Source organism: Hyla sarda, chromosome 6, assembly GCF_029499605.1.
Source record: "Hyla sarda isolate aHylSar1 chromosome 6, aHylSar1.hap1, whole genome shotgun sequence".
NCBI classification, from domain to species: Eukaryota; Metazoa; Chordata; class Amphibia; order Anura; family Hylidae; genus Hyla; species Hyla sarda.
Window position 1 is genome coordinate 273,956,004 of NC_079194.1, and position 16,233 is coordinate 273,972,236.

At 46.3% G+C, this 16,233-nt stretch overlaps 1 protein-coding gene across 2 annotated transcripts in view; it reads left to right on the forward strand.

The window, feature by feature from the left end:
• The window catches only part of SPTBN2 (spectrin beta, non-erythrocytic 2), a 224,575-nt gene that overhangs the window by 32,325 nt on the left and 176,017 nt on the right, over positions 1-16,233 (forward strand). The window lies entirely within an intron of this gene.

Here is a 16,233-nt window from a genome sequence, read left to right on the forward strand (position 1 = left end):
ACAAATACTGTTTTAAGCATACTGGAGCGCATTGTCCTCCCTCATAAGTGCATACCACATGCGTACATCTAAGTGGTGTACCATTATGTTCCTGTTAAAATCTTAAGGGCCTAGATACTGTAAAAGGCAGTTAAAAGTACACAACTGCTGGTGTTGTAGACAAATACTGATTTAAAGCGTAGATGAGCATATTGTACTCCCCTCATATACGCACTAAGTATTTCAGGTAGAGAAGTGCCAGGATGTGCACAGAGGAGTGGCAGAGGTGTAAATCCTTCAGGCAGAGGTCGCATCACACTAGGGGCGAGTGGCAGCAGGAGTCGCAGCGAGAGGCCTGAGCTCGCGGTATCAGCTAGTGGCCATGTCTCGACCAGTGGGTTCTTCAGACACAGCCCTCAGTTTGCATGGCCCGGGAGCAGTCCCTGTCCTCCCATTGCCTCTGTCCTATGCTGTTCCCTCCCCCACAGAAGTATCTTATGCTGTGGGTTCAGCTCCACTATTTAGTGAGGACGATCTACTAGAAGACAGTCAGCAGCTACTGCCCAGCCAAGAAGTAGAGACATCCGCCGCTTCTTCCACTAGGCAGGCAAGTAGTGATGAGGAGAGTGGTGTGGGAGGTGGTGTTGAGAGCGTTCACTGTGAAGCAGACACTGTTGAGAAACCCTGAGGAGGACATCAGTGACGTGCAGATACAACTCGGTGATGATGAAGCCGATCTCACTTGAGAGCCGGGTGCAGAAGGGGCTTCATCATCCTCAGGAGAAGAGGTTTGCAGATTGCCTGTGAGGCATCAGCCAAGCCAGCAAGGTGGTAGTATGGTTGGCAGTCAGCATGGTGGCAGAAGTGAAAAGTCTGGAGTCAAAAGTGCCCAGGGTAGACAACCTGCTTTGCGGCAGCCTACCTACCCGGGAGGCAGTGGAACAGGGGTTCCTGGAGTCAGTGGCAGTAGTAGTCAATCAATGCGGTGGGAAAATCAGCTGCTCGGCGGTGTGGCAGTTTTTCATCAAGCATCCGGAGGATGTTAACCTGGCCACATACAAGATGTGTCGACAGAAGGTGAAGCATGGCCAGGGTCCCAATATTGGCACCACAGTCCTGTGTCAACATATGCAGGGTCACCATAAAGCAGCCTGGGAGAACCGTGGCTCTGATATGGTGGTCCAGCCTGCTGCATCACCAAGTGGCACGCCGCTCCATGTTTCAGCCAGCCAAGGCTCCACCACCTCAGCTGTAGGGAGCTGTGTGTCAAACTCCACCAGCAATTCATCTGCGAAGCCATGTCCAAGAGATAACAGTATGCGGCCACTCATCCAACGGTGCAGAAGCTGAATGTGCTCCTGTTCAAGTTGCTGGTGCTGCAGTCCCTTCCTTTTCAAGTGGTGGACTCTGCACCTTTCAAAGAACTGATGGCTTGTGCCGAGCCGAGGTGGAGAGTCCTAAGCCGTCATTTCTTTGCGAAGAAGGCAGTACCAGCTCTGCACAATTTTGTGGAACAGAAGGTGGGCCAGTCCTTGAGCCTGTCGGTGTGTTCCAAAGTGCACCTGTGGAGCTGTAACTACGGTCAGGGACAATGCATGTCCTTTACGGCCCACTGGGTGAATGTGGTTGCTGCACAGCCACAACAGCAACTTTGACAGGTCACACCGCTTCCGCCTCCACGATCTCAGGCCATTGGTCCTGTGACAGTGTGTGACTCCGCCTCCTCATCCTCCACCATATACTCAGCCTCCACAAGTCTCAGTGCCCCTCCAGCATACTATGTGTGCAGGGCACAGTGGTGTCACACTGCTCTTCACATGGTTTGCCTTGGTTACCGGAGTCACAGGGGAGGAACTGCTAAAAGTCATTCATCAAGAAATCGAATCATGGCTTACTCCATGAAAACTGGAAATGGGAACCATGGTGACCGACAATCGGAAGAACATCTTGTCTGCGCTGCGACAAGGAAGCCTGAGACATGCGCCCCTGCATGGCACACGTGTTCAATCTGGTTGTCAAGCGGTTCCTGGAGTGTTCCCCCACGTCTGCAAGCACTTCAGCCACTCATACACCGCAAAGCACACCCTCCTTGAGCTGCAGCGTCACAACAGTATCCCCAACATAGTCTGATTTGCAACGTTTTCACACGTTGGAATTACACCCTCCATATGTTGGACCGACTATACGAACCGAGAAAAGCCATCACCGATTTCTTGATGATCCAAGTAGATAGGGGAACTCCCCTGTGTAACTTCAATCTCAACCAGTGGCAGCTCATATGTGACACCTGCCATTTGCTCAGGCCCTTTGAGGAACCCATGTTATTATTCAATCGCCAGGATTACTGGATGAACAACGCAATTCCACTGCTGCATTTACTACAACACGTGTTGGAAATGATGGCTGGTCAGGGCACTGGAGACGTGGCACCTACATCTCACGGCCACATGAGCCCTGTGGGGGCTAAACTGGAGGAGGAGGGGGAGGGGCACAGTGGAGCACAGTTTGAGTTTCGTGAGATGGGTGGTTTTTCTAGTCATCTGACAGGAGAGGAGGAGCAGCTAGAGGAGCTACAGGGTTATGAGGAAGGCGAGACAGAGGACCTAGACACACCGTGGCAGTATGCAGTGTAGATGGAGGCAGGGAGTCCCTCCAGTCACTTGCATAAATGGCACAATGCATGCTCACTTGCTTGCGTAGTGACCGCCGAATTGTCACCATTCAGCACCGTGATAACTTCTGGCTCTCCACCTTATTGGACCCTCACAACCAGCACAAAATGGGGGCTTTTTTTACACCCACTGAGAGGGAGCACAAACTGACCTATTACAGAGACATCCTACGTAGTCAGTTGGCTGATGCCTATCTGCGCCATCGTCTATCCTCTCCCAGGTCTGACTCGGGGGTGTCTCTGTGCTCACCTTCCACTGCCATGGCTGGGGAGGGGTAGGGTGGCAGGAGCAGTGCCAGCTTCAACAGCAGCAGCCTGAGTCTACAGACGCTGATGAGTAGCTTTCTTCACCCGCCTAGTGAAGCAACTCATCAGCAGCAGATAGACCTGGAGCAAGACCTGAACCAGCAGGTGGTGGCATACCTTGACATAACCATGCCAACACACCTTGAAGATCCGATGGACTTCTGAGCAGCCAAACTTGATTTGTGGCCGCAACTAGCAGAGTTTGCCCTGGAAAAGCTGTCCTGCCCGGCCAGTAGTGTGCCATCAGAGTGGGTGTTTAGTGCGGCGGGGGCCATAGTAACCCCAAGGAGAACTCGTCTGTCCAAAAATGTGAAGAGACTGACCTTTGTGAAGATGAATCAGGCATGGATCAGTCAGGATTTTTGCCCCCCAATGCCTAATGCATGAGAGTACATTGACCATGGTGCCACACCAACACTTCACAAATATGGATAGTGCAAAACATATTTAAGGTGCTGCTCCCCAGTTACAGACATTCCTGTAAGTACCACAAGTATGTATTGAGGATATGCATTAGCTAAAACTTAACTTTTCTTAGGATAAAATATGTCTACCCAAAATTTTTTGGAAATCAAACAAAACACCATGTGCCACCTATACCACCAAGTATTGATGTGATTCAAAGACCTCTAAAAGGGGGAAGGGAACAACGTATGGTCCATTGTATCCGGTGGGGGTAAAAACTTCCCCTGTAGGGCCCTACTCTCGCATTATTAATTCCCTTCTTGGCAAGTGTTACTCGCCCTAAAAAGGGCAGCTCCACACAGGAACCTCTCCCTATTTCCACCTACAAACACTGCCATTTCACAGGGTTTTTATGTGGAAATAGGGAGATTTTCCTGTGTGGGGCCGCCCTTTTTAGGGTGAGTAACACTTGCCAAGAAGGGAATTAATAGGGCTAGAGGGCCTTACAGGGGATTTTTTTACCCCCCACCTGCTATAATGGACAATACGTTGTTCCTTTCCACCTTTTCGAGGAAAGTGTTACTCGTCTTCAAAAGATTAATTCTTTTAATTAATTAATTAATTAATTCTTTTAATTAATTCCCTTCTTGGCAAGTGTTACTCGCCCTAAAAAGGGCAGCTCCACACAGGAACCTCTCCATATTTCCACCTTAAAAACCCTGGGAAATGGCAGTGTTTGCAGATGGAAATAGGGAGAGGTTCCTGTGTGGGGATGCCCTTTTTAGGGCGAGTAACACTTGCCAAGAAGGGAATTAATAATGCGAGAGTAGGGCCTTACAGGGGAAGTTTTTACCTCCACCGGTTACAATGAACCATACGTTGTTCCCTTCCACCTTTTAGAGGTCTTTGCATCACATCAATACTTGGTGGTGTAGGTGGCACATGGTGTTTTTTGCACTCTTTTCTTTTTGTTTGATTTAAAAAACAATTTGAGTACATATAGTTTATCCTAAGAATATTATTAAAGGGGTTCTCCACTGCTTTAACCTTCTTTGGCCAGATAGTTAGTACTGTGGTTATATGTCATTAACGCTTTCTTTCCTGTTGCTAACACTACTATATGTGTTTTTTTTTTTTACCGCTTTGAACAGACCCAGAAGCTGGTTAATTCCTTAGTTTGCTGGCTTGCACTTTTTTTTTTCTCCCGCCGCCATCTTGCCATCGATACGTCACCCTGCAGGGTGTTGTGTGGGAGACCGGACTGCCCCTCGCTCCGTTTGTGCACGCCTCCCTCGCTAATGAAAATTCTGCCAACATAAGCGCGCACCTCCTTACTTTCAGCTTCTTCTAAGCTGAATGCTGATTGGGCTGCTTGCGGCGAATCGGCTCCGGTGATTGGCGCATGCGCAGTTCGTCCTCGATCGTGAGGGTCATTGTGCCATGTGCGCATGTGCCATTGTGATATCAGCCTCGGACCTGACGCGCTGGGGGATTGTTAACACTAACCTTTAAAGTTATGTTTTACATAATGCATATCATCAATACAAACTTGTGCACACTTTTACAAAAGAGACCGTTTTCTTCTGCCTATCTGCCTCAGCTACTATTCTGATCCTGCTACCCACCACACATCTGATGCCAAGTTCTCCTTTTTCACCCACCTTCGTCACCGGGTACTGATATTGCCATGCACCACCCCACTATGTCATCGGGTCACTTTCAGGACTCCTGATGCTGCTGATGCCACCTCCAGACTGTCTCATAGTGCCACCATATGTTCTCCTCATGCTGATGCCAGCTCCAGGCTGTCTCATTCTGCTACCATATGTTCTCCTCATGCTGCTGCCACCTCCAGGCTGTCTCATTCTGCAACTAAATGGTCTCCTCATGCTTCCGCCACCTTCAGGCTGTGTCATTCAGCCACTATATGGTCTCCTCATGCTGCCGCCAACTCCAGGCTGTGTCATTCAACCACTGTATATGGTCTGCTCTTGCTTCCGCCAACTCCAAGCTGTGTTATTCAGCCATTATATGGTCTCCTCATGCCGCCAACTCCAGTCTGTGTCTTTCAGCCACTATATGGTCTCCTCATGCTGCCGCCAACTCCAGGCTGTATCATTCAGCCACTATATGGTCTCCTCATGCTGCCGCCAACTCCAGGCTCTGTTATTCAGCCACTATATGGTCTGCTCTTGCTGCCGCAAAGTCCAGGCTGTGTCAGAATTCGTGAAGGAGATGAGTGGAAAACCACTTTTAATACCAGAGATGGCCACTTCGAATATCTCTTCATGCCATTTGGACTTTGCAATGCCCCTGCAGTTTTTCAAGATTATGTCAACGGAATTTTTCAGGACTTACTGTATACCTGCGTAGTGGTCTATCTAGATGACATCCTAATTTTTTCCTCCAACCTTGAGGAACATCGGCTCCATGTCCGTCAGGTACTCCAGCGTCTTCGTGTAAACCATCTTTACGCCAAATTAGAAAAATGCCTTTTTGAACGTAGCTGTCTTCCTTTCTTGGGATACCTGGTCTCTGGACAAGGTCTTCAAATGGATCCTGACAAGCTCTCCGCGGTCTTGGATTGGCCACGCCCCTCTGGACTTCGTGCTATCCAGCGCTTCCTTGGATTCGCCAACTACTATCGTCAGTTCATTCCCCACTTCTCCACCTTCGTTGCCCCTATTGTGGCACTGACGAACAAAGGTGCGAATCCGAAATCCTGGCCTTCCCAAGTGGATGAAGCTTTTACTCGCCTTAAGGCCGGCTTCGCTTCTGCACCAGTCTTATCTAGTACAGATCCACTTAAGCCTTTCTTCCTTGAGGTTGACGCCTCCTCTGTAGGAGCCTGGGCTGTCCTTCTTCAAAGAACCGCTAAAGGGAAAAACGTCACTTGCGTTTTTTTCTCCAAAACTTTTTCTCCTCCTGAAAAGAACTATTCCATAGGAGACCGTGAACTGTTGGCCATCAAGTTGGCACTTGAAGAGTGGAGACATCTCCTGGAAGGGTCCCTTCACCCCATCACCATCTACACTGACCATAAAAATCTGTCCTATCCTCAGTCTGCCCAGAGTTTAAATCCTCGCCAGGCCAGGTGGTCGTTGTTCTTTGCCCGCTTCAATTTTCAAATTCATGTTTGTCCTGCAAATAAGAATATCAGGGCTGATGCCTTATCACGTTCCACCGATGCCTCCGAAGCCGAGACCCCTCCTCAGCACGTCATACCTCCAGAGTGCTGATGCCTTATCACGCTCCACCGATGCCTCCGAAGCCGAGACCCCTCCTCAGCACGTCATACCTCCAGAGTGCCTGATCTCCTCTGCTCCTGCTTCTCTGGTGCCAGTTCCTCCAGGAAAGACTTATGTTCCTCCACGTCTTCGCCTCCAGACTCTCAAATGGGGTCATTCCTCCCATCTTGCTGGTCACGCTGGAATTAAAAAATCCATAAAGTTGATTTCCAGACACTACTGGTAGCCTTCCCTGGAAAAAGATGTGACTGATTTCGTACGGGCCTGTACAGTAGGTGCACGTGATAAAACTCCACGCCAGAAGCCTGCAGGTCTTCTCCACCTCCTGCCGGTGCCTGAACAGCCATGGTCCCACATAGCCATGGACTTCATCACGGACCTTCCTTCATCTCATGGCAACACCGTCATTTGGGTGGTCGTTGATTGTTTTCCAAAATGGCTCATTTTGTCCCTCTTCCTGGCCTTCCTTCTGCGCCACAGTTGGCAAAGCATTTTTTCTGCAGATTTTTCGTCTCCACGGGCTTCCCACACATATCGTCTCTGATTTATCTCAAAATTTTGGAGAGCACTCTGCACTCAATTAAAGATCAAATAAAATTTCTCGTCCGCCTATCACCCCCAATCCCATGGACAAGTGGAGAGGGTGAATCAAATTCTTGTTGACTACCTGCAACATTTTGTCTACTCCCGTCAAGATGATTGGGCTGATCTGCTGCCCTGGGACGAATTTTCGTACAATTTCAAGAATTCTGAGTCTTTCGCCAAATCTCCATTTTTTTGTGGTGTACGGCCGTCACCCGCTGCCCCCCCCTTCCCATTCCCATTTCATCTGGAGTTCCTGCCATTGATGAATTAACTCAGGACTTCTCATCTATCTAGAAGGAGACTCAAAAGTCGTTCTCACTGGCCTTGTCTCACATGAAGAAACATGCGGATAAGAAGAGAAGAACTCCTCCTGTCTTTGCCCCTGGTGACAAAGTATGGCTCTCTGCAAAATTCATTCGGTTCCGGGTCCCTAGCTAAAAGCTGGGCCCTCGTTACCTCGGGCCTTTTAAAATCAAAAATCAAATTAATTCTGTCTCCTACAAGCTCCATCTTCCTCCCTCTCTTCGTATTCTTAACTCTTTCCATGTCTCCCTTCTCAAACCCCTCATACTTAACCGTCATTCCCCCAAGGTCACCGCTCCTGCTCCATTCACTGGGTCCTCTGATGTCTTCTCAGTGAAAGAGATCCTCGCCTCCAAGGTCATCCGAGGTAAAAAAAAATAATTCTTGTACATTGGGAGAATTGTGGCCCCGAAGAGAGGTCTTGGGAGCCTGAAGCCAATATCCTGGACAAGGAACTCATTTATAAATCTTAGGGTTCTAAAAAGAGGGGGAGACCCAAGGGGGGGGGGGGGGGAGTACTGTAACACCGAGTGCTCCGGGTCCTGCTCCTCCCCCGGAGCGCTCACAGCATTCTGTTCTTGCTTGCTGCGCCACGGTGAGACTTGCTGACTGGGAGCGCTGCTCTGTGTCCCCCGGCAGGGATGCGATCCGTGCGGCGGGACGTGCCTGCCCGCGGGTCGCATCCCATTCCTCTCACCTGCCCCGTCCGCCTGCTCAGTCCCGGCGCGCGCGGCCCCGCTCTCTAAGGTGCGCGCGCATCGGGTCTCTCTGATTTAAAGGGCCAGTGCACCATTAATTGGTGCCTGGCCCAATCAGTTCCAATCACTCCCCACACTATATAATCCCACTTCCCCTTCCTGTCCTTGCCGTATCTTGTTGCCTTGTGCCCTGAGAAAGCGTTTCTGTGTGTTCCCTAGCCTGTGTATCCAGACCCCTTGCCGTTGCCCCTGACTACGAACCTTGCCGCCTGCCTTGACCTTCTGCTACGTCTGACCTCGCCTTGCTTTGTCCTTGTGTACCGCGCCTGTCTCAGCTGTCAGTGAGGTTGAGTCGCTATCGGGTGGAACGACCTGGGGGTTACCTGCCGCAGCAAGTCCATCCCGCTTTGCGGCAGGCTCTGGTGAAAACCAGTAACCTCTTAGATTCCGTTCCACTGGTACGGTCCACGCCATCACCTCACTGACACAGAGGATCCACTTCAGTGCTCTTCCTGCATACCAGCCCGGATCCTGACAGGGGATAAGAAGTAAGGTAGGGGAGTACCCCTTTAAGCTCTGTAGTATACAGGATTTGATCAGTAACAGTATGATGGTAATATAGTATGGTGATATTTCCTCTTTCCTTCCTCATTGAACTCCTGTTGTTTTTCTTGTCCTGTGTTTCAAACATTTTTTTTAATGGATGATGGGGAAGAGGGCAGTCGTGCCTTGGGGGTGACTACAAGAGGTCGGGGGCCCAGGCTTTGAGCTGTGTAAGGACCCCAAAATTTCTGATGGCAGCCATGCATTTGGGTGTTCCTTTCTTTTATTTTTCGCTGAATGTATGTAGCCGTCAGCTACTGATATGTCATAGGCATCAAATGCAAACTTAGCTCTATGACTCTTGAACCCTGTAGTGCGCCCCCATAGCATGTTACGTCCACATATACAGTGGGGATCAAAAGTTTGGGCACCCCAGGTAAAAAATGTTATTAATGTGCATAAAGAAGCCAAGGAAAGATGGAAAAATCTCCAAATAGCATCAAATTACAGATTAGACATTCTTATAGTATGTAAACAAAAGTTAGATTTTATTTCCATCATTTACACTTTCAAAATAACAGAAAACAAAAAAATGTCGTCTGCAAAAGTTTGGGCACCCTGCAGAGTTAATATCTTGTACTGCCCCCTTTGGAAAGTATTACAGCTTGTAAACGCTTTTTGTAACCAGCCAAGAGTCTTTCAATTCTTGTTTGAGGTATCTTTGCCCATTCTTCCTTACAAAAGTCTTCCAGTTCTTTGAGATTTCTGGGCTGTCTGTCACGCACTGTTCTTTTAAGGTCTATCCATAGATTTTCAATTATGTTGAGGTCAGGAGATTGTGAAGGCCATGGCAAAACCTTCAGTTTACGCCTCTTGATGTAATCCCCCGTGGATTTCGAGGTGTGGATTTGTAGAAGCCATCCTCTCTTTAACTTCATCTTTTTCACAGATAGCATCAAGTTAGTATCCAAAATTTGCTGAAATTTTATTGAATCCATTTTTCCTTCTACTCGTGAGATGTTCTCTGTGCCACTGGCTGCAATACAACCCCAAAGCATGATTGATCCACCCCCATGCTTAACAGTTGGACAGAGGTTCTTTTCATTAAATTATGTTCCCCTTCTTCTCCAAACGTACCTTTGCTCATTCTGGCCAAAAAGTTCAATTTTAACCTCATCGGAACTTGTTTCCAAAATGCATCAGGCTTGTCTATATGTTCATTTGCAAAGTTCAAACGCTGATTTTTGTGGTTAGGACGTAGAAGAGGTTTTCTTCTGATGACTCTTCCATGAAGACCATATCTGTAGAAGTATCTCTTTATAGTGGAATAGTGTACCACAACTCCGGTGTCTGCCAGATCTTTCTGGAGGGATTGTGCAGTGAAACGTGGGTTTTGAATTGTTTTTCTCACAATCCTGGGAGCTGTTCCGTCTGTTCCTGATGACTGCCATTTCTTATTTACATTCCAAACAGAGGATATTGACATCTGAAAACATTTTGCTATCTTCTTATAGCCTTCTCCAGCTTTGTGAGCATCAACTATTTTCAGTTTCAGATTTCTAGACAACTGCTTAGAAGAACCCATGGTGCTGATTGTTGGGGCATGGTCAGATGAGTCTGGGCATTTAAAAGCTTTGAGATTGACATCACCTGGTCTTCCCAGATGATGATTGAGAACAATCCATGACACTGGCAGGTCTCAGCTTTGCAAAGGGGGCAGTGCATGCTATAAATTCTGCAGGGTGCCCAAACTTTTGCAGACGCCATTTTTTAGTTTTCTGTTATTTTGAAAGTGTAAATGAGGAAATAAAATCTAACTTTTTTTTTGACATATTATAAGAATGTCTAATCTGTAATTTGATGCCTTTTGGAGATTTTTCCATCTTTCCTTGGCTTCTTTATGCACATTAATACAAATTTTTACCTGGGGTGCCCAAACTTTTGATCCCCACTGTAGGGTATTTCCATATTCAGAAGCTATGGGGTTACACAATTTGGGAGGCATTTTCTCCTATTACCCCTTGTGCAAATGAAAGCTATGGCTTTGCAGGGATCAGTGTAAAAGATCAGTGTGTGCAGTATTAGAGCCCCCTTTGGGAGCTATAACATTGCAAAAATAAAAGTGAAAAAAAAAAGTTAATAAAGGTTTAAATCACCCCCCTTTTCCCATTTAAAAAAAAAAACTGTGTAAATAAAAATAAACATGTGGTATTGCCGTGTGCGTACATGTCCCAATTATAAAAAATATATCATTAATTAAATTGCACGGTCAATGGCGTACACGCAAAAAAATTCCAAATTCCAAAATAGCATATTTTTGGTAACTTTTTATATCATGAAAAAATTAATAAAAAGCAATCAAAAAGTCTTATCAATACAAATATGGTACCAATAAAATTTCAGATCACGGCACAAAAAATGAGCCCTCATACCGGCCCGTACGCGGAAAAATAAAAAAGTTATAGGGGTCAGGAAATGACAATTTTTAACGGATAAATTTTCCTGCATGTAGTTATGATTTTTTTCAGAAGTACGACAAAATCAAACCTATATAAGTAGGGTATCATTTTAACCATATGGACCTACAGAATAAAGATAAGGTATCATTTTTACTGAAAAATGCACTGCGTACAAATGGAAGAGCCCAAAATTTACAAAATGGCATTTTTTCTTCCATTTTGTTGCACAATGAATTCTTTTTCTGTTCGCCGTAGATGAATAATGTCACTGCAAAGAAGAATTGGTGATGCAAAAAATAAGCCATCATATGGAATTTTAGGTGCAAAATTTAAAGCGTTATGATTTTTAGAAGGTGATGAGGAAAAGAAGGAAAATGCAAAAATGGAAAAACCATGCGTCCTTAAAGGGGTATTCCAGGTAAAACTTAGTTCAACTGGCTCCAGAAAGTTGAACAGATTTGTAAATTACTCTATTACTTAAATTTTTCTGTCTGACAACAGTGCTCTCTGCTGACACCTCTGACTGTCTCAGGAACAATCCAGTGCAAACCAATCCATGTGGTTTGCTATGGAGATTTGCTTCTACTCTGGACAGCTCCCGAGAGAGGTGTCATCAGAGAGCACTTAGACAGGAAAGAACAACTCAACTTCAGCAGCTGATAAGTACTGGAAGGATTAAGATTTGTTTAATAGAAGTAATTTACAAATCTGTTTAACTTTCTGGAGCCAGTTCATATAAGGGTTTTTTCCTGGAATACCCCTATAATGCTTAAAGTGACAGTGGTCAGATTTGCAAAAAATGCAGGGGTCCTTAAGGTGAAAATGGGCTGGGTCCTTAAAGGGTTAAAACTACCAAGTCTATATAGTTTCTGGCAGTGCTTTTAAAACCCTTGAAAAGCAAAGTATCGTTGATAATAAATCTATCTATATTTTTAGTAAAGTAGCCCTGTGTGCAAACTGGATGTATATTTTTGTCCTTGCGATACCACAGTCATAGCTACAAATTATTCATTTGATTGTGACCTGTATTAATTGTATATAAAAAAAAAATGTGACAAAATAGAAAACAATATAATTCCTACAAAAAATATAAAAATCATACAGCCTTATACAAATAAATGGATATGGGTCAAGGAATGCAGGGACACTAAAATGAATACATTCTTATGAGTAGTTTTTTGTAATTTTGTGCTGAAATCATTTCCTAGAATGTAACAGGATGTTTGTGCCACAATATTGTGCTGCGATTGTGAATTTTGTAATAGCTGAAAAAGCCCTTAGCAAAAAGCAGCACAAGCCACACTGAAACACACAATGAGGTTTTAGTGTGAAGCATATGCACTGCTCAAAAAATAAAGGGAACACTTAGACAACACAATGTAACTCCAAGTCAATCACACTTCTGTGAAATCACACTGTCCACTCAGGAAGCAACACTGATTGACAATCAATTTCACATGCTGTTGTGCAAATGGAACAGACAACAGGTGGAAATTATAGGCAATTAGCAAGACACCCCCAATAAAGGAGTGGTTCTGCAAGTGGTGACCACAGAACACTTCTCCGTTCCTATGCTTCCTGGCTCATGTTTTGGTCACTTTTGAATGCTGGCGGTGCTTTCACTCTAGTGGTAGCATGAGACAGAGTCTACAAGGGCTCAGGTAGTGCAGCTTATCCATAATGGCACATCAATGCGAGCTGTGGCAAGAAGGTTTTCTGTGTCTGTAAGTGTAGCGTCCAGAGCATGGAGGCACTAGCAGGAGACAGGCCAGTACATCAGGAGACATGGAGGAGGCCATAGAAGGGCAACAACCCAGCAGCAGCAGCCGCTACCTCTACCTTTGTGCAAGGAGGAGCAGGAGGAGCACTGCCAGAGCTCTGCAAAATGACCTCTAGCAGGCTACAAATGTGCATGTGTCCACTCAAACAGACTCCATGAGGGTGGTAGGAGGGCCCGATGTCCACAGGTTGGGGTTGTGCTTACAGCTCAACACCGTGCAGGATGTTTGGCATTTGCCAGAGAACACCAAGATTGGCAAATTCGCCACTGGTGTCCTGTTCTCTTCACAGATGAAAGCAGGTTCACACTGAGCACATGTGACAAACGTGACAGAGTCTGGAGACGCCGCGGAGAATGTTCTGCTGCCTGCAACATCCTCCAGCATGACCGGTTTGGAGGTGATTCAGTAATGGTGTGGGTGGCATTTCTTTGGGGGGCCGCACAGCCCTCCATGTGCTTGTCAGAGGCAGCCTGACTGCCATTAGGTACCGAGATGAGATCCCCAGACCCCTTGTGAAACCATATGTTGGTGCGGTTAGCCCTGGGTTCCTCCTAATGCAAGACAATGCTAGACCTCATGTGGCTGGAGTGTGTCAGCAGTTCCTGCAAGAGGAAGGCATTGATTCTTTGGATTGGCCCACACATTCCCCAGACCTGAATCCGATTGAGCACATCTGGGACATCATGTCTCGCTCCATCCACCAACGCCACGTTGCACTACAGACTGTCCAGGAGTTGATGGATGCTTTAGTCCATGTCTGGGAGGACATCCCTCAGGATACCATCCGCCACCTCATCAGGAGCATGGTCAGGCATTGTAGGGAGGTCATACGGGAATGTGGAGACCACACACACTACTGAGCCTCATTTTGACTTGTTTTAAGGACATTACATCAAAGTTGGATCGGCCTGTAGTGTGGTTTTCCACTTTGATTTTGAGTGTGACCCCATATCCAGACCTCTATGGGTTGATAAATCTGACTTCCATTGATAATTTTGTGATAATTGTGTGATTTTGTTGTCAGCACATTCAACTATGTAAAGATGAAAGTATTTCATACGATTAGTTAATTCATTCAGATCTAGGATGTGTTATCTTAGTGTTCCCTTAATTTTTTTGAACAGTGTATTATTAAATAGTGATGGTTGAATGTATAAAGGAAGTGGGCATTCAAGGTTTAGTGGATGCCCACAAAGTGTTTTGCTGTCAAATGGATTGAGTTATGTATGTTAGCTAATGGGAAGCTGTTAGCTCTGTTATGCCACATTTTGTGCCAACGGAAGCACTTGATGAAGAACATTGAAGGCATGTGTAAAGAGTTTTACTTAAGCATAAATATGTATAAAGGGAAAGAGTACATTCACACAGGTCAGATTTTACGTACATTATTTCCACAGAAAATCTGCAGGAAACTGGAAGAAAAGTCCAAAAGACATACCACATAGAATCATGCTTATTCCAGTGTGGATTTGCATCTAGAGGTTTTTCTGTGAACACTTAAAAGAAAAGTAAAAAGTAAAAAAATATATAAATGGCTACCTGTGTAATTTGCTTTGGATAAATAAATTATTTGCAGCTAAATCTGTGGTAGTGGATTTTCTTTAAAGGGGTTGTGCGCTGCCCTGCCTTTCGGAGCTCTGCTCACAGCGTCTGGAAGTTCATTACTCCGAACGCTGTGTGCGGGCTTCCATGTTCGCGGCCGCCCCCTCGTGACGTCATGCCCGCCACCTCAACCAAAGTCTATGGGAAGGGAGCATGACAGCGGTCGCGCCCCCTTCCCATAGACTTTCGTTGGCGCAAATAAACCCTGATTGCGCCTTTTTTGCGCCTTTTGTAGTCACAAAAAACAGTCTAAAGACAATGATAAATGTCGGCCTATGTCTTTAGTTTCGTTCTACAGCCTGGACAATTTTCTGTGTAAGCTATACAGTGGTCCCTCAACATATGATGGTAATCCGTTCCAAACGGGCCATCGTTTGTTGAAACCATCGTATGTTGAGGGATCTGTGCAATGTAAAGTATAGCACAGTGGTCTACAACCTGCAGACCTCCAGATGTTGCAAAACTACAACACCCAGCATGCCTGGACAGCCGTTGGCTGTCCGGGCATGCTGGGAGTTGTAGTTTTGCAACATCTGGAGGTCCGCAGGTTGAAGACCACTGGTATAGGAAGTTGTACTCACCTGTCCCCGCCGCTCTGGACCGTCACCGCTGCCCTGGATGTCACCTTCCATCGCTGTCACCGCGTCCCCGGGGTGTCCCTGATGCTCCAGGAAGGCCTCTGCTTCCCCGGCATCCTCGCTCTCCGTCGCCGCCATCACGACGCTACGCACGCGGCTCCTATTGGATGACGGGATGGTGTGTGCAGCGACGTGATGACGACGATGGAGAGCGCCGACGATGCAGGGGATCCCAAAGAGGACGTGCCGGAGCCCCGAGGACAGGTAAGAGACCCTCACCGGACCACACGGGGCACCGTAAACGGCTATCCGGTGGCAGCTAAAGCAGTCTGCACTGCCGGATAGCCGTTTATGCGATGGCCCCAACATACAAAAGCATTGTATGTTGATGCTGCCTTGAAATTATCGTATGTCAGGGCCATCGTAGGTCGGGGGGGTCACTGTATTTTCTGTTTATGCTTGTACGTGGCCTATTTGATTATCCCCTGCAAACTACCTTTTGTCTGCTCTCCTCCCTATTTGCATCCTATGTGAGTTGCCCTCCAAAGATTCTTTCAACCCTGTTCACTATCAGTCAATATTTATAAAATATCAAAAATTTTCAAGCAGGTGTAGTAATTATCTCTAAAACAATTATGCACATTAATATGCATATTTTATATTTAAAATACATAATTTTCTTCTCTTTAGAGGTACTCACTGTGCCTGAAGTTTTGCTGCTGGCTGTGGGCATTACTTATTTGGCTGGGGTTATTCCTTCTTACTTACACCTATTCTCTCCCCCCCTACCTCTCCCTTGTCACATGGTCTGCATTGGAGCGCATCCTATCCACAGAGAAACATAGAGTGGACATATAAAAAAATGAATTGGTGTAGTGCCTTGTATTGGTGGTCAGTGTCAGGAAATCATTGCCCTCCTTTATATATGCTGCAGATGCCTGGCCCCTGTCTCGCTCTCACATGGTTCACATAAGTAAATCTGCTCCATTGTGTTTATAACAGCATCTATATACAGTGATCCCTCAACATACGATGGTAATCCGTTCCAAACGGACCATGGTTTGTTGAAACCATC